Below are 16,584 nucleotides of genomic sequence, written 5' to 3'. Positions count from 1 at the left end.
AAGAGGTTCGCCGACATGTAGTTAATTCGTAAGGAGTACGCGGTGGAAAAAAAGTTTTAGAACCATGCAGTATCTCTAGTTAAGGCAGGGGTCCTTAAACTGTTGTCCACGGACCTCTTAAGGGTCTGTGAACTATAGCTTTAGCGGGTCCGCGAAAGGGCAGTGGAACTACACACCAAGAAACTACGAAACCAGATTATTAGTTAACTTATTTTAGGCGTGGGATAGCCTAAATAGCGTTGGGCTTGATGTGATGAACTTTATCTGATATTTCTGTCATGGGCTTCTGATATTTCGGGAGTACGCGCAACAGCCTACAAATCTTGAAAGGGTTCGCGACTAAAAATGTGTAAAAAACCCTGATCAAATCTATAATTTGATATTTACATTGGTTTACATGTAATAAAATTGATTTCGATCAACTTCTCTCTTCTAACATCTATACTGGTCCTGAATTGACCAAGGTTAAAACACATACCAAATGGGGGATCTTCAAGCTGGACTTCGACAACTGAATAATTCTAACTGTCTAATTGAATAATTAGAGATAAATGTCGTTAATCTAATTATAATCTAATTTGTGGAATGTTTCTACGCTCTAATTTTAATTCTAATCTAATTTCTGGTTTTCCTGAAAATGCAGCAACAGAACAGAATAGCGAGAGACGAGCCAAGCTCCGGTGTACTAGTGCGGAGCATGGACCGGAGCCGGATTGGATATCCGGCCGGATTTTTTCAATTTTGGCCGGACCGGATCGGAGCCGGATCAGTACTTTTCCTGATACGGCCGGAGCCGGATCAGAGCCAGACCAAAGAATTTGTCGATCCGCTCGCACTACGGTGTACTGACATTTGCCGCTCTCGTGCTTATGAGAATGGACTCTGATTCAATACGAATTGAAATTGATTCAATGTCCAATTATTTTCGAATTCAGTAATTTTAATTCTAATCTAAGTGTTTCCACTCTGCTTCAAACAACGTGTAACTGCGTAGCTCCAATTCTAATTCTAATCTAATTTGGGAGAGCTGAAAATTTTTCAAGTGTTCCGACTCAGTTTCAAACATCGTGAAGGTGCGGTCAATGACCGATGTCAAAACACTCTCTCTGTGTCAACCTATTCACCTATTGAACTTATATAGCATTTTCTTAATATGAATATTTGACAATCTAATACTTCGATAGCAATTTATATAGAACGACAGTCACAGACAGGCGAATTTCTGCAGAATGTCATACACTGCAACTATATGATGAGTGTTTTCATCGATACGAGTTTAGTGATTGCGTCTCCCAATATTCAGTTGGTTTTATGCTTCTATATTGATGGCGCAGTAGTAACTAGTTGAATATTCTACCAAGTATTCGGAAATTGTGGTAAATCGCACACAGTACCTGTACAGTAGGGCCGTTCAAAAATAACTTTTTTTCCTGAATCTTGCGGGTTACGTGATTAAATCGTTAGGTTGCCTTAAAAAACGACGCACAATAAATTTGAATTCATTCCAACCAATATTCGCGGATTTCGTAGAGTTTGAAAATTTCGAATTTGCCTATGAATGCAAAAAAAATTTTTTTTCAAATTTTTTTATCCAACCCCATAAAATTGTTGCGCTGTCTTCAATAACCATGCAAAACAAATTTGACTCAATTCCAAGCCGTAGAAGCGGAGTTATTTGAGTTTTTCGATGACAATTCTGGGATTATCCCCCAATCAAGGATAATCACAGAATTATCATCGAAAAACTCAAATAACTCCGCTTCTACGGCTTGGAATTGAGTCAAATTTGTTTTGCATCGTTATTGAAGACAGCGCAACAATTTTATGGGGTTGGAAGAAAAATTTGAAAAATTTTTTTTTTGCATTCATAGGCAAATTCGAAATTTTCAAACTCTACGAAATCCGCGAATATTGGTTGGAATGAATTCAAATTTGGTGTGCGTCGTTTTTTAAGGCAACCTAACGATTTAATCACGTAACCCGCAAGATTCAGGAAAAAAAGTTATTTTTGAACAGCCCTACTGTACAGTGTACACTATAGTATAGGTATTGAGTCATTTCATGGTAAACGACCACAAAAATAATCCACGGATTATGCTGGGACTAAATTGGATTAATACATCTTCTGCATCAGTTGCGTAGTTGCATGAATGTTTCTGCCTGCTTTTCAAAAATGTAACTTTTAAAGCCTTGGTTTTACTTTCGCCTCGCGTATAATGGTGCGGGACTAATCCTATTTGTTCGAGGCCAATGTGGGTGATAACTTTGATCACATCTGATTTACTTACGTAAACTTAACATCGTCATAATCCTTCATGTATATAGACACAGCCAACTCGGTAACCAGCAGCCTGTAAATTAAGTGATGTAAACATTTACTTGGCTTCCTATTTGGTCGACTTCAAGAGTGGGGCATTATAAAGCTATCTAATCCGTCATTCAGTTCGCAAATCGAATTGAAGGTATACGGCAGGCTTAGTTATGAGAGAATATGGGTGATTTTTTGATGTAAGGAGCGGAGTTTTGCGACTTTAAGTAGCGTTTAAGTTATGGAAAGCATTCAGACGCGTGTTATTACGCGAAGCCGGGTAGTCATCACCGTGGAATTCATGGCCGCGAGAGAAAACTTGCTCAAATCACAGAACCAACAAGATTACTAGGAGATACCGATGTTAGTCTGCGAAAATTACTGAGGCCGAACACGAACAGGCATTAATTACAGTTTGGCGAATATTAGATCGAATTTTGCGGCTCATTGAAATAGTTTTAGACTTCAGATCAGTTTGTTACAACGGCGAGTGTTAGCTCACTGTGTAATTAGTCTGTCACAATCGCTTTTTGAGTACAATTTTGTGACCGCTCTATAATCGCTCGTTAAAATATATTGTAAGATATTACCAATTCTTGCTATGGATTATGAAATCAGTTCAGGATATCCCACTGTATTATGAGACGAGGATGAAAGTAGATTCGCAGTTAATGATACATTATCACGATTCTCCTCAATTGTACGAAGGCATTTAGTCAAACATGATTGAGGATATGAGTTCGGTGGCTACCGGTAAAGAAACTTCGTTTGTAAAGAGTGTTAATAATTCGTAATGCATATCAGTTCGATAGACTTATGAAGCGATGTAGCAATCGAATGCAGTTGATAGAGCAGGCTAGTCTATTTTATATGTCCAAATGTTCATTTCTCGCGGACCTGCAATCGAGACTGCGTATGCATAATTATATATGCTTACTTTACATTACATAACGTTATCGTACCCGCATGCACAAGACTGCGGTTTCACAGGCCTTTATTAACTGAAACTTCAGCATACGTCGTGAATGCCAGTAACAGTAGCATTGTAAATAAAAGAGGAAATGTAAACTAGTGATTGAAAAAGCAATCAATAACTGATGATGACCCAATGTGGACATATAAGGTGCACGCAAATGTCGACTGCTTACTGCAGATTAGATTGTGCGTGTAGAAGTGTGTATGCACCGTAGCAATTCCGGAATCCGTGCTAAAGCGATATAGCATTGGGTTTAAGGACCCTTTTATAGCGTTTTGTATCGAATGACTTCGTATATTAGTTGTATTATGCAAAGAACATAATGCCTGTTCAACATCAATCAGTTACTATTTCTGACTGTAGCTATTTCATTGCGCTCTGTGACAATGCCACGTCGGTTGATCCCGACTCTCATTTCCACTAGCCATGCGGCACTACTTGTTTCAGATGCCGCGGTACAATCAATTAAATTTTCAAGATTTCCAAGTTGGGAAAATAGATTCGAAACTAAAATTCTAATATTTCAAGTCGTAGCGGAAAGCGGCGTAACATTTCAGAACACGAAAAATTCGCCGCTCACTGCTCGATTCGCATCATTACAATTAATACTCGATTCAGATTCGAACCATTATGCCCACGCCTAGTATCGAGCTTGTCCGCGACACATCTTAAATGAATTGAGATGGATGAAAGAAAATGCATTTGTCTAAAATCGGAATTTGCATATGGCGGAGGTGAAATCTACTCGTGCGGAACGTCTTAGCTTGCTACATTAGGCTATTCGTGTCTATGTTTTGCTGCATTTCGTTTGTAGTAACTTTATTCTATTGCGGAAATATTCCTTCTACGCCGTTAACGCTTCAAATATGTTTGATTGAATAAGTACATTGTACAACTGGTAAAGGCAGTTTAGCCATTCATGTTACTCAAGTAGAAATAGAAGTAATGTCGTAAATTTCTACTCAGGTAAAATAACAATTAGCGATCTTGAAATAGGTTAACAAGGAAGTATCCTAGGCCGAATTTTTACGAAAAAACTGAAAACTCTTCAGTAGAAGTAGACTAACCTTGTAACCGCTGTAACATTGTTACCGTACAAGTAGGTAAAATGTATTTGACTTTTCCGAAAACGTAGCAGTACTTCGTTATTGAAACCCTCCGTCAATTGGTTTATTTGTGTCATGGTCGTAAAATCGACTCCACAGCAAATAGGTATCGGAGAATTGAAGACGTAGGTTCCCCGGTACATGTATATATACACAACACATACACATGTACTTGTGCAAATGAATAAACTTCATATTGAAATCAACCTGAATATTTTCCGCTGGTACTCGCCAGGAGATATGGTCAGGGACTATAGCAGAGTAGGGTATTGAAAACAGCGATCGGGTTATATAAATATATTACTCTATATTACATTGAATTTCTTTACCTCCAAGAGTCTCTTTACGTGCACTTATGCAGGTTGCAAAGGCAAGGGTCGTCTATTAGAATTTTTCACTTTTGGAAATACATCATTCGTCACGAGCATTCCCGGCAGAGTTGGATTGTATGACAAGAGTCAGCATGTATTAAAAGAATTTGTCTTTGGTTTACATGACATGTTTGGCATGTTATGAATCGTATGTAAACACATCTCAAACAAACAACTTTGTACCGACTCGAACGGTACAGGGTCGACGAAAGAGTACATGAAGACAAGCGTGCGATTGACGAATTTATGTACAATGTACATCAGGGGTGGGCAAACTTTTGAGCTCGCTGGCCGCATCCAACATCTGAACCCATTCGCGGGCCGCACTATATAATATTGAGAATAGAGACCAAAACGCATAATGGTATTTGATTATATAGTGAAGACATGGAGATATTATATGTGCTTGATGTTTAAAACAAACCAAACATTGCTTCGATAACATCGCACGCGCGTCAGAAACATATATATGGCGAGATTTCACAGGCTGGTTTAGCCTACCCCAATAACCAATTTGTTAAAACTATAAAGATGAAAGTCTGTTGTCCCGATTGTTAGAATCGGATTAAAATTTCAATCTGTGAGCAGCGATCTGATCATAGATTGACTAATTCCACTTTTGGTTCAGTTCCAGGTCACACAATGCTGACAGCATCATAACCATCTTAGCTTCAAGCAAGCTTCTACTATGCGTATACAGATAGAATGGATAAAATATCAATTCCCCAAGTATACGCATACAGAGAACGAATCTACCTAAGACACGCGTGAATCGTTTTTTATAAGCTCACATCACTGAAATAAATAAAACTGGAGTGGCCGATCTGATCTGAACTATATGTCAATCTCGTTTAGGATTTCTGTGATGTTTAGCAGTTGAAACCTTTCAAACTACGTGGGTCTTGAGATCGGGCTGTCGCGCCAGAAATTAAACATAACAAATTATATAGGAAGTATTTCCCTTAGAACAGTGGTTCTCAAACTTTTCAAGACAAGTCGCCGCCGCCGCCCCCTCCCCTTTATGATGGTGAAAGATTTCGCGCCTCCCTTACCGTCATATCACAAAACGCAAACAAACTGCCAGCAAACCTAACGGATAGTTTGATCTTGATGGCATGGAAGGTTTACGAATGTGGATGAGAGATTTTCAATATGAAATTCAGACTAAATACAGAGCAATTAATATGAACTGTAACTGTAACTGAATGTAAATCGCGCGGAGCGCGAAAAAAAATTCCAGTTGAGCTCAGCTTCGCTTCTTCAGATGCTTTCACGCCCCCCAGTTTGGGAACCACTGCCTTAGAATTATCATGGTTAAGTGTACTAAGAAAACGTTTAATCAAGTCCTCGCCTTAATTCGATTTTTAGTACGCATTTTATTATTATTTTTATTATGTTTCTTTAGACTCTCGCGGGCCGCACGGAATGGTCTTGCGGGCCGCATGCGGCCCGCGGGCCGTAGTTTGCCCACCCCTGATGTACATCATATCAACGTATATACCAGGGATGGGAAACAATTATTTGATTGAGATCGACTCGCTGTAAGGACAATGCAGATTGTTCTGACACTCACTGCGAATTAGTCTTCCATATTCATAAAAACATGGAGCCAATTTCAAGGAGAGCTCATTTCCCATTATTGGAATGAGAAAATAGAAAGTAACGAACCTCAGTTGTTTATTATTCGGGCTATTTTTTGGATATTGAATTTTACGCACCTTTCCGTTATAAGAGTTCTATATTATCAATGAGAAGTATAGTTTCGTTGTTTTTTTCCCAAGGTGGAAGACTCGAAACCTCGATTGGTCCCATGGCAGCATCCGAAACATGTAGAAAGAAGCTATGCACGTTGGCGGAAATGACATTTCTGTGGAGCCGTGATCAACCAACATCATTGTCACAAAATGCAATGAAGTAGACAGGGTCGAAAAATACTAAATTATCTTTATGTGATGTAGAATTAGAAATATTTCCTTTATGTACGCAGAAAAGGTACATATTTTCAATTCCCACATCATCCATACCGTTATGACGTAAATGAATGTGATGCCCAGCACCCGATTTTGTCCAGTCCTAGTAATGATATAACTGAGTCATCATAGTGCTTAATGGTTCTCAATAATTATGTGTGACTCCTATAAGAATGCAGTCCCAGAAGTGAATGACGGTAGACGTAGTACGTTGTTTTGTTTTGATTACGTTCATTAAAGTAAACAGAGATTCACGTAAATATGTAGGCCCAAAACGGCAATTGGTGTATTCCGCATTGTTTGAAATTGCCGTAATTTGTTACAAAGTAACTATACCTTGCCTCATTTGTTTCCAAAATTGTTCGGGTCATTTCATCTCATTATCGGCAAGAGTTGAAGGCATCCTTTTCAACAATTTAACATCAATGATAAGTTGGTCGATAATACGCACTAAGCAGGTAGTTTGATTGCATTTTGTTGGTCCATCACAAGTCCAGTGGTAGGCAATTGAATACTAGACACCGTCATTGCAATGCATGTATCCTAAGCGTAGTGTACATTATTGGTAAACTAGGACGCCGGTTTGAAAAGTACAGTGTTTACTCAGTCTAGTAGCGTGACCGTGGTAATTCGATTTTACGAATCTCGGTAATGACTGTGGGCTCTTTGTTGATATTTCGGTTGCGCCTATACGTTTACTGTTCCCAGCATCTCATGTTCAGTACATATCTGACTGATAGAAACATTCCGAAACAGCCGAGATTTCGAAGTATTGTCAAATATAATGCCGTTAAATTACTCATTCAATGAAATTCGGGGTCAGCGACGAATAAATTGAATACGCACACACATATATATCTACAGACAAGGTAAATAAAGAAATAATTGGAGTTATTGTTGCAAATAATTGAAATTGATGATCGTTATATCCAGACACTGAAAGGTAATATTATTCTAGTTGCCAAAATTGCGACTTCCACATTCATCAGCGGTCCAGTTTTATTGATTCCAGTGTCGTTCGGGACAGATCAGGAATCGATTCATACGAGTAAATCCATGGGTGGAAAATCGATGTATTTATCAGGGTCCGGCATGGGAATCAGGTAAAATGGACTTACAGGTTGAGATTGTGCTTTTACACCCTTTCCAACAGGTGGAAATTGATTCAAATACACCAATTGCTATGGAGAGATATCACAGGGGTGTAGTGTACTACTTTCATCGTGATTTTTGGGTGGCAAACGAGAACAAAACCTCCACGACCATTGGATATATATCTCCTCATGAATTGGTGTATTTTACTCATTTTCACCCAATGGAAAGGTGTGAAGTCACACCTTGGAACCTTAAAGAAGTAAGTGGCATTTACCTGATTTTCAGCCTACGCTAGGGTACCAATCGGAAAAATGCACTACATAGCATACACTGCATATCTGTATTAATGTTACGACATCGTGACTAGGGCTGGACAGTGGACGCATTGATTCGAAAGCTCGGATCTGAATCGAGTAATAATTCTGAAGAGAGAGAGAGAGAGAGAGAGAGGGAGAGAGATACTTTTTCGAGCACTGAGATGATACACTCCGTGTATTATTTCAATGCTATTTTCACTTTGGTAGGCTGTAAATTTTGATTGATCATATCGCAGCATACGAAACATGTAAATGACATATATGTGAAGTCGCGATCAACCCACAGCATTATCGCAAATTACAAAGCAATAGGTATGTTCGAAAAATTATCTGTATGAATGGTGTTCCATAATTCGACAAATTTCTCATCATGGAATCTTGTAGCCTTTGACACTGCGTACGCAAATGCAGGTGGAATTCCGCATTTAGATGTAACGGATATAACTTGCGGTGTGATCACGTAACTCAAGTGTCTTACGCTATCATTCCGTGTCAAACGCGACACTTTTAAAGAACCCAACAACAAGTTTAGCCGATGTATTCATTAGCAACCTTGTTTCACCTTGGTTACATTGTAATTATCAGAATTAGTAACCTTTGTGTCGAGCGACACTGATTTTATAGACAATACTCGAAAGTGAGGAAGACACAAAACAACTGTGGCATTTCGGGCTGTGTAAGTCATACGGTAGAGCGATTGGCAGTCACTCACAATCACACATTAAGATGAGGTTAATCGTGCAGGTGTGAGGCTTGATTGTCGTAACACCGCCAGCGAATTGACACTGCAGGCGTCGCTGTATCACTCATAAACAACGGAGAGAGGTTTCCCAGCAACTAAACACCGACAAGCCTCGAGGACTCACCGTATTTCAAAAGCGACGGACGCTTTACCGAACTCTTAAACACTAGGTAAAACCTGCTATTAAACATCTCACGACTGTGTTGTGTCACGATTTCAAGGCGGTGCAAATTATGCAGACATCATTACTGGTTATCACAGATCCTCGACGCGCAGAAACGAGAAAACAATAGCCTTAGCAGTGTTCCACAATCCTAGCGGGAAACGAACTTGTGAACTCTCGTAACTATGAGCGATGGCTGACGACGTTCGCTTGACAGAGCGCGGCGCGGTGGCTTTTTAAAACGCTTTGAAGTTGAGATGTAAGCATTTAGATGCAGTATTTGCGGATCGTAGATATTATCGGGAATGATGCATGATATTTGTGCCATTTTCTATGAACAGATTATGCTCAAATTTGGGCAGTAAGCTTGAGAGTTATTCGGATTGTGGCGAGCCTAGATATTGAATTGTAGCAGCATAATATCTCATTGAGGCGCCTGTTGGTCATGTCAATACCTACCTGTAGACTTGTTAAGTCGAAGGATCTTGTCCGAAAGAGTTTCGGATTTAGATCTTGTGCCAGGGCACCGTAGTGTATTATTCTCGTAGTTTATAAGAGCCTGGGAGGAGTACCGAATCTGAATTTTCCAAGTTTTAAACTGTAGAAAGTTTAACGTGAGATATATTTGATATTTCAACCGCACCTGAATCGACAGTATTACCCTGAGACTGAAATAAATGATAATGTGAATTTTCACACTATATAAGTGCCTGGTAGAATTAGGATTACCGAAACGGCAATTTTCCTTACATAGGGATTAGTGACTAGAGCCGGACCCGAATTTGGAACAGGATTCCGATAAAACCGATGCTAGCACCTTCACCGAAAACGCCGATATATTCAATCGTTATTCAAAAGAGATAGCATCTAACTCGAGGCGCCTTCCCAAAATTTCGCAGCATTTATTTAAGCAGGTTTGCAGCCACTGCCATGCTTGGACATGAACATGAAATAAACTAGGAAGGCTGCATCGGGACCTGCAAGCTATAAGAAATGGATTGGTATTCCCGGTCTAGAAGTCGCAGATTATAGTTCTCCAACTACTTGGGAATACAAGCTCATTGTAGCGCTCTAGCCCAGGGCTACTCAACCAGCGAACCTTTTAGTGTTGAATCTGGAGTTATATGTCTCAGTATTTACTTAGGTTTTTGACAAAACCAAATCCATTATATCGTTGATTTGCAAAAATAAAGAAGAATAAGATTTCGCATCTGCCTGATCAGTGAAAACATTCACCACTGCCTTCATCTCGCGCTTTAGGACCAACATAGTTATAGCGGACCTGAGCAAATTATAAACTTTTTACAATTGCACCATAGCTCAAAAATATTTGAATGGGCCTGATCTAGCCCGTTTACGAAGCGAGGACAGTTACCAGAGGCGGGTCAACCGGCAAAGTAGGATAGTTCAAGCAACATTCTGGTGATTCAGCCACGTTTCGACGATTCTAGGTTTGGTCGTATTTCTCTTGTTGCTACATTCACGCAGAGACTGATTGGAAGTTACAATGCACGAGATTTCGATCAAAAATGGTCGAAATTACTGAAGTTTTCGCACCGTAGAACAGGGGTGTCAAGGTCAAATTGCGTCGCGGGCCGGATTTAAACTTTAAACTCGCTCACGGTCGGACCAGTCAATGATTCTATGACGTTATCTCATACCCTTGCTTTTCACTTGAAAACTTTTCCATCAAGCACAGATATATAAGTATCATAATAGTATATTGTATCCCGGATCACAGTGGATTTTATTCTAGCGACTAGCAAAATGCGGCCCGCGGACCGTCTTTTGGACAATGGACAGACACACATGCCGTAGAACCAGTGAAAGATTTATGATATGATATTCCAATAAGATACGATTGATAGTGCAACAAGAACATATATTTAGACATTTGTTGCAGTGTTGATACTTCGACATTTCCGAAACATATGGTCTTACCTGAATACTGACAGGGAAAGCCTGCGTTAGGAGTACGGCTAGACACAATGAATAGAGTACTGGAATCCGAATCGAATATTAATTCTAATGATTCGAGTCGAGTAGTTACAGTTGATTTTTTAGTAGTGAAATGATACGCTCCTTGCCAACAAGAGTTAGTTAATTTTAACACGGAAACTATAGTCTCGATACTATTTTTTATTGTGGAAGGCCTGGAACATCAGTTGGTGGTATCGCAGCATACGTAACATCTGGTACAGAGCTACGAACGTTAGTGAAAACGACAGTTCTATGAAGTCGCACCATCGTTACAACGTGCAATGAAATGGGCATGGTAAAAATTACCAAATTATCTTCATGTGATGTAGAACTGATATTATATTATTTACCGTCGCGTAAAAGGTACATATTTTAACATGCCACATCCCCCATGCTGTTTTGGCGTGGGAATAACTAACAATATTCATAAATAATAAAATGAAGTTATTATTCCTTGTAATTCTGAGGTTCTACACTCCAAATGGCTTGAATCAATTTTACTCGGTCGTCTACAAATGCCAATCAAAGGTTTGAAAAGAATGCGGACCCTGGACAGGCGTAAAATACTCGAAATCGTTCATCGCCTGCTAAAGTGAATTCGACATTTAGGAGTTGTTTCTGTGCCTTTCGACGTATTTGGACATTTGAAAATGTGCTGCACAGCGAACAAGGTCTATAATTAAGATTCTCTTACACGCAAGCGACATAAGTATGTGTTATACCGCTTACCAAAACGACGAAACGTCTCCAGTACACCTTAAGGACAAACTAGCTCATGTCATTGTACAAGGCTGCGTTTACTCGGAAGCAAATCGAAAATACGCCGTCTCACAGTGTATGAATAGTGTATATTTAGTCGCGTGGCTATGCCCGACGTTGATTTGTTAAATTGGAATAATTGAAATCTCATTATGGACATTAGTGACGCAGATCAAAAGCGAGACGTGACATAGTTTCCTGTAGGAAAACGCCATTAATTCAGTTTGATATGAACTCGAATTCTTAACAGATCTGGTGAGGCTTGTAGTAGATAGCATTGACGGACCTTGTAAGAGATTGCTAAGAAAATATTTTAATTTTACTGTTTTATTTAAATATAGTTAACCTATATTTATACATTTTCCTATTTAGAGTTAAAATTCGACTACAGTTACTGTTTTTGACACAGAGCTTATAGACGAGACTGGTTCGCTCCGTGAGTTCTTGTGGAGATGCGTAAAGATAAAGAATGAGAAGTTTTTATATTTTCTATCCAGTAGCAAGTCTACATATACAGGTTTTATGAAGTGCTGAAAGGAGTGCGCTTAGATTTGATCCCGAGAGAATGTTAATATGCAGTTAGCGATATGCTTTTGGACAGTTCTGCTGTTTCGTCATAACTCTATTTGATTTAGTTTGATGGTAATACTCGAGAGTCAAATGAGCAATTGGGACTATTTCGACATGTGTTATCAACAGCAATGATTAGTCTAATTTTGCAACTTGCAATGTTTTTATTGAGTCGAAGGAGAAATGCGTGGCTTCAGAAGGTGCTAATACACAAGAAGTCAGATTCAAAAAGTGTGATCTTCCCGATTTTCGTATACAGCGGTCCTGATAGGCATAACCCAATAATGGCACGTTGAAATGACAAGGTAAAAACTATATCCATACCTGTCCATAATTTAATCATTTTCTGTCGTATTATTATTGGCGGCTGCGGAGTGGGTAGCATCATTTCCTTTCTTAAAAGGTCTGTGACATACCCAAGAGACCACAGCGATACTGGCAATTGATGTTCCGTTCAATATACAACGACTGTCACCGCCTGCAGCTTATTTTATCTGCCTATATTTTTCTAATCGAATATGTATCAATGACACATTGCTGACAGGATACGAACTTACCAGGCCCACATATACCAGAGATTTAAATTTGCTCTCCGTGTTCTATAGTTATTGAAACAAAGCTTCGTACTGAAATACATATAACGTACTTCTTACGAGTCGCAAATAAAATGCCGATATTTAGATTGGTAATATCGAGGTCGTTGAGGCAAAGTCCAAGCCAGTTATGAAATTTTAAAGTATATATAATGGCATTTCTTTTCGAACAGAGATTATCTTGTTTTACAAACAAACCTGAATCTGTCATAACTGCGTTTCACAATGGAAGTGTAATTGTAAGATTCCGCTAAGGTAAGGCTTTTATATTGTTGCCAGAATTCGCATTTACTCCAGGGTTGTAATGACTCGAGTCATGACTCGATTCGAGTCGCGATTTTCTGATGACTCGACTTGACTCGAGTCATTTTCTCAAAATACGGAAATGACTCGACTCGAGTCAATCTGTGTATTGACTCGACTTTGACTCGAACCAAGTCATATGACTCGAGTCACAGACGGCCAGGACCCACATTTCACTGTAATTTCGAAGAATAGTAAAGTAACCACCCTATCGGGATTTCGTCTATTGGTACTAGTACTTGAAAATGCGACCAGAAACTACTAAAAGTGAGGAAAATTAGTACATTCAAAATTCGAACCATTCAATATCACCAAACAGAGTTATAAATAGTGAGTTTAACAAGATTTTAGCTGGAAACTGAGCAGTCAACACATTGACTCGGACTCGGACTCGAGTCATAATACCATGACTCGGACTCGACCCTTTGCTCGATGACTTGGACTCGGACTTGACTCGGTGGTCAGTTGAAAATGACTCGACTTGACTCGAGTCAAAACTATAAAAGTGAGATTGACTTGTGACTCAGAGCCTTTTGACTTGGTTACAACCCTGATTTATTCCAAGTATAAATCGATTTATTTAAACCAATTTCACCGGAATTAGGGTCTGTTCATTTTACTTTTCCCACTTAAATAAATGTATGTAGGCAATATGGGCAGCAAACTTTTCGGCTTTGAAGACGATAAATTGCAGTAGACTCTATACCCACGTTCTGCATCAGTGATTCTCAACCCTTTTGTCTTCGCGGACCGCAATTGGCACGGTTGTAACTAAGTCACAAGGTTCCGAGTCACAAGTCGATCTCACTTTTGTAGTTTTGACTCGAGTCAATTCACAACCGAGTCAAGTCCAAGTCGGCGAGCGGAGGGTCGAGTCCGAGTTACATAGTGTTGAGACTCGAGTCCGAGTCCAAGTCATTGTTTTGACTGTTTAGTTTCGAGTTAAAGTCGTATTAAACTCACTCAGTTTCCTCATTTTCTTCCATTTTCACAGTTTGTGGTCGCATTTCTAGTACTAAAAGATGATATAGGGGTTCTCAAAGTATGGGTCGTGAAGGGTATAATTTTGGGTCGCGACGACACCAGAGAGATCTCATATGTAATACTTGTAAAAGCTCTTGCAACGGAAATTTTCTTCACGCTTCGCGCGACTTCCTGGGGATAGTTTATATATTTTCGAGGTCACGGTCGTGGGTACTATAGCCAATAAGCGAGATTTGCAGAAAAGTCGTTACTACAATATGGATTGATCGCGAAAAACGTCGACCTTTGTACTACACAAATTGGTTCGAATTCATTAAAAGATTTGTCCGACATTGTATTCTCTTGAAAACACCGTAGGAGATCGTTGTAATGCTTTAGGGTAGGGGTGTGCAACGATCGGGTGCCGGACTATGAGACACAGGTGTTTCGAGATCAACCCGTTTTCCATACTGAAACACATGACGACGTGAAGCTTCTTCCCATATCTTAAGAAAATGCCTTCAGTCAAGTCGAGTCATCAATAAATCGCGAATAGATTCGAGTCATGACTCGAGTCAGCCTTTTAGTCCATCAAGGCACCCAGCGGATCCCACAAAGTTTAGTTCAAACTTCGCTCAATTATCCTGTAACCATCAGGGGTCATCTGCAAATTGTAACTGTAGTCTAGTGTAAACTGAAAATATTGCGCTTTTCTTGAATAAGACATCATATTACGCGAAATTTGTGATGGCTTTTATAGTTTTAAAGCGAAATACAATAATGGAATTTCTGCAGCTGAATGTCAGAACTAATAAATACGTCGTCGTGTTGTGGAAATTCGCGATTTAGATTTATATGAGCGAGAGCCGAAAATCCACTTTTACTTAGCTAGGTGAAGGCTAATAGAATAACAACGCGTAACGCTCCCGACAGCGCCTTTTGGTATGACCATAACACGTCCAGCCTATTCAAACTGTCCAACAGCTCATCTTGAAGTTATTTTGGAATAGTGGTTATGTCTGTAACAGGAGAAAATAGATTCGGTGAAGAGGTTTCATCCCCTTGGGTCATGTTAAGCAGATACTTCTGGAATTTAATTTCAAGCGACTGTGAATGCTCACTAATTTAATGAGATTGACAGCTTCAAATCCAGAACTTGATTTTCTAAACCACTCGAAGTAGCTTTGACATGTCTTCGAAATACTTCTACTTCTACTTGCAATTGCATAGAATTTAGATGCGTTGGATTACCCGAGCTTAGAATATCACAAACTAGGTTATCATTTATGTTGCAAATTTATAGGTTTCACGGGCCCTCGGTTGAGAATCACTTCCCCGCATTCTCGTCCTTTTGAAAATGACAGGATTTATTTTTATTCGCTTGACCGAATTGAAATCACCGACTTAATCCCCCGAAGACATCGCATGAAACTGACGAATCAAAATTACGTATGCAGAAAACCAAAAATGTATTTTAAACACTTGACCGAATTGATATTACCGATTCAATCCCTGTGAAGACATCGCATGAAACTGACCAATTAAAATTGTATTTCAAACAGTGAAAAATGTATGTTTATTCGCGTGATCGAATTGATATCACCGATTTAATCCCTGAAGACATCGCATGAAACTGACAAATCAGAATTATGGTTCTTAGTAACGTGATCGATAATTATAGATCTCTTCACAACCAAATCACGGTTAGTGCCTTTAGCATATTGTCGCGAATGTACCGTGTTGCGACACGCTTGAGACGTATCTATACCGAACCTTCGTGATATGTTCGTAGATTACATCTTGGTTTGTGGCGACAGGAGTTGACATCGACACAGCCATCGCATTTATGTTTAGTTGCGTGTTCATGTTCATAATATGATATTGGAGATTTACGTAATTCTATTAAACTGAAGCCCCCCCCCCCACAGTCCAAATTCTACAACAAGATGCAGTTGTACATAACGTAGTTCGGTTAAAATGATATTGCGCTTACCTTAATACTGAACTCTGGCGTTGCGGCAAACCCTGTATTCACATAACCGAGTGGTTCTTAACCTTACTAACCTGGCGAACCCTTACGTTAATCTGCAAGCCTTCGGCTAACTTCAAATTTTCGCCTAGTCACCAAGATAAAAAACCTACGATATTACACGTCTAATACATTACTAAAGAATACTGATTCACAGAATGTACTGTGCCTCAACAACAGTGTGATATGAGTAAAATCATTAAAACAAAATTTTCATGCAAAACAAAAATATGATATTGAATACTTACTGACTATCTGCGTGACTTCTGTTGTACGAGTCTGTACGGACCCCTGAGACTGGCTCAGCGGGGGTTCATTTCAACGCCGTTTAAGACCCAC

The 16,584-nt window shown here is 39.4% G+C and overlaps 1 protein-coding gene across 2 annotated transcripts in view; it reads left to right on the top strand.

Annotated features, from left to right (window-relative positions):
- The first annotated feature begins 13,079 nt into the window (after positions 1 to 13,079).
- Positions 13,080 to 16,584, top strand: part of LOC145452811 (uncharacterized) — a 116,212-nt gene continuing 112,707 nt past the window's right edge. For both annotated transcript variants that reach the window (XM_080330951.1, XM_080330950.1), the window contains exon 1: positions 13,080 to 13,205. The gene's annotated coding sequence lies outside the window, so the exon portion shown is untranslated. The remainder of the gene's footprint in view (positions 13,206 to 16,584) is intronic.

The sequence above is a fragment of the Botryllus schlosseri genome, chromosome 12, assembly GCF_051294905.1.
Source record: "Botryllus schlosseri isolate E-star chromosome 12, Bs_hap1, whole genome shotgun sequence".
NCBI classification, from domain to species: Eukaryota; Metazoa; Chordata; class Ascidiacea; order Stolidobranchia; family Styelidae; genus Botryllus; species Botryllus schlosseri.
The sequence above is the reverse complement of the archived record's forward strand: the minus strand, read 5'-3'. Positions and strand labels throughout refer to the sequence as shown.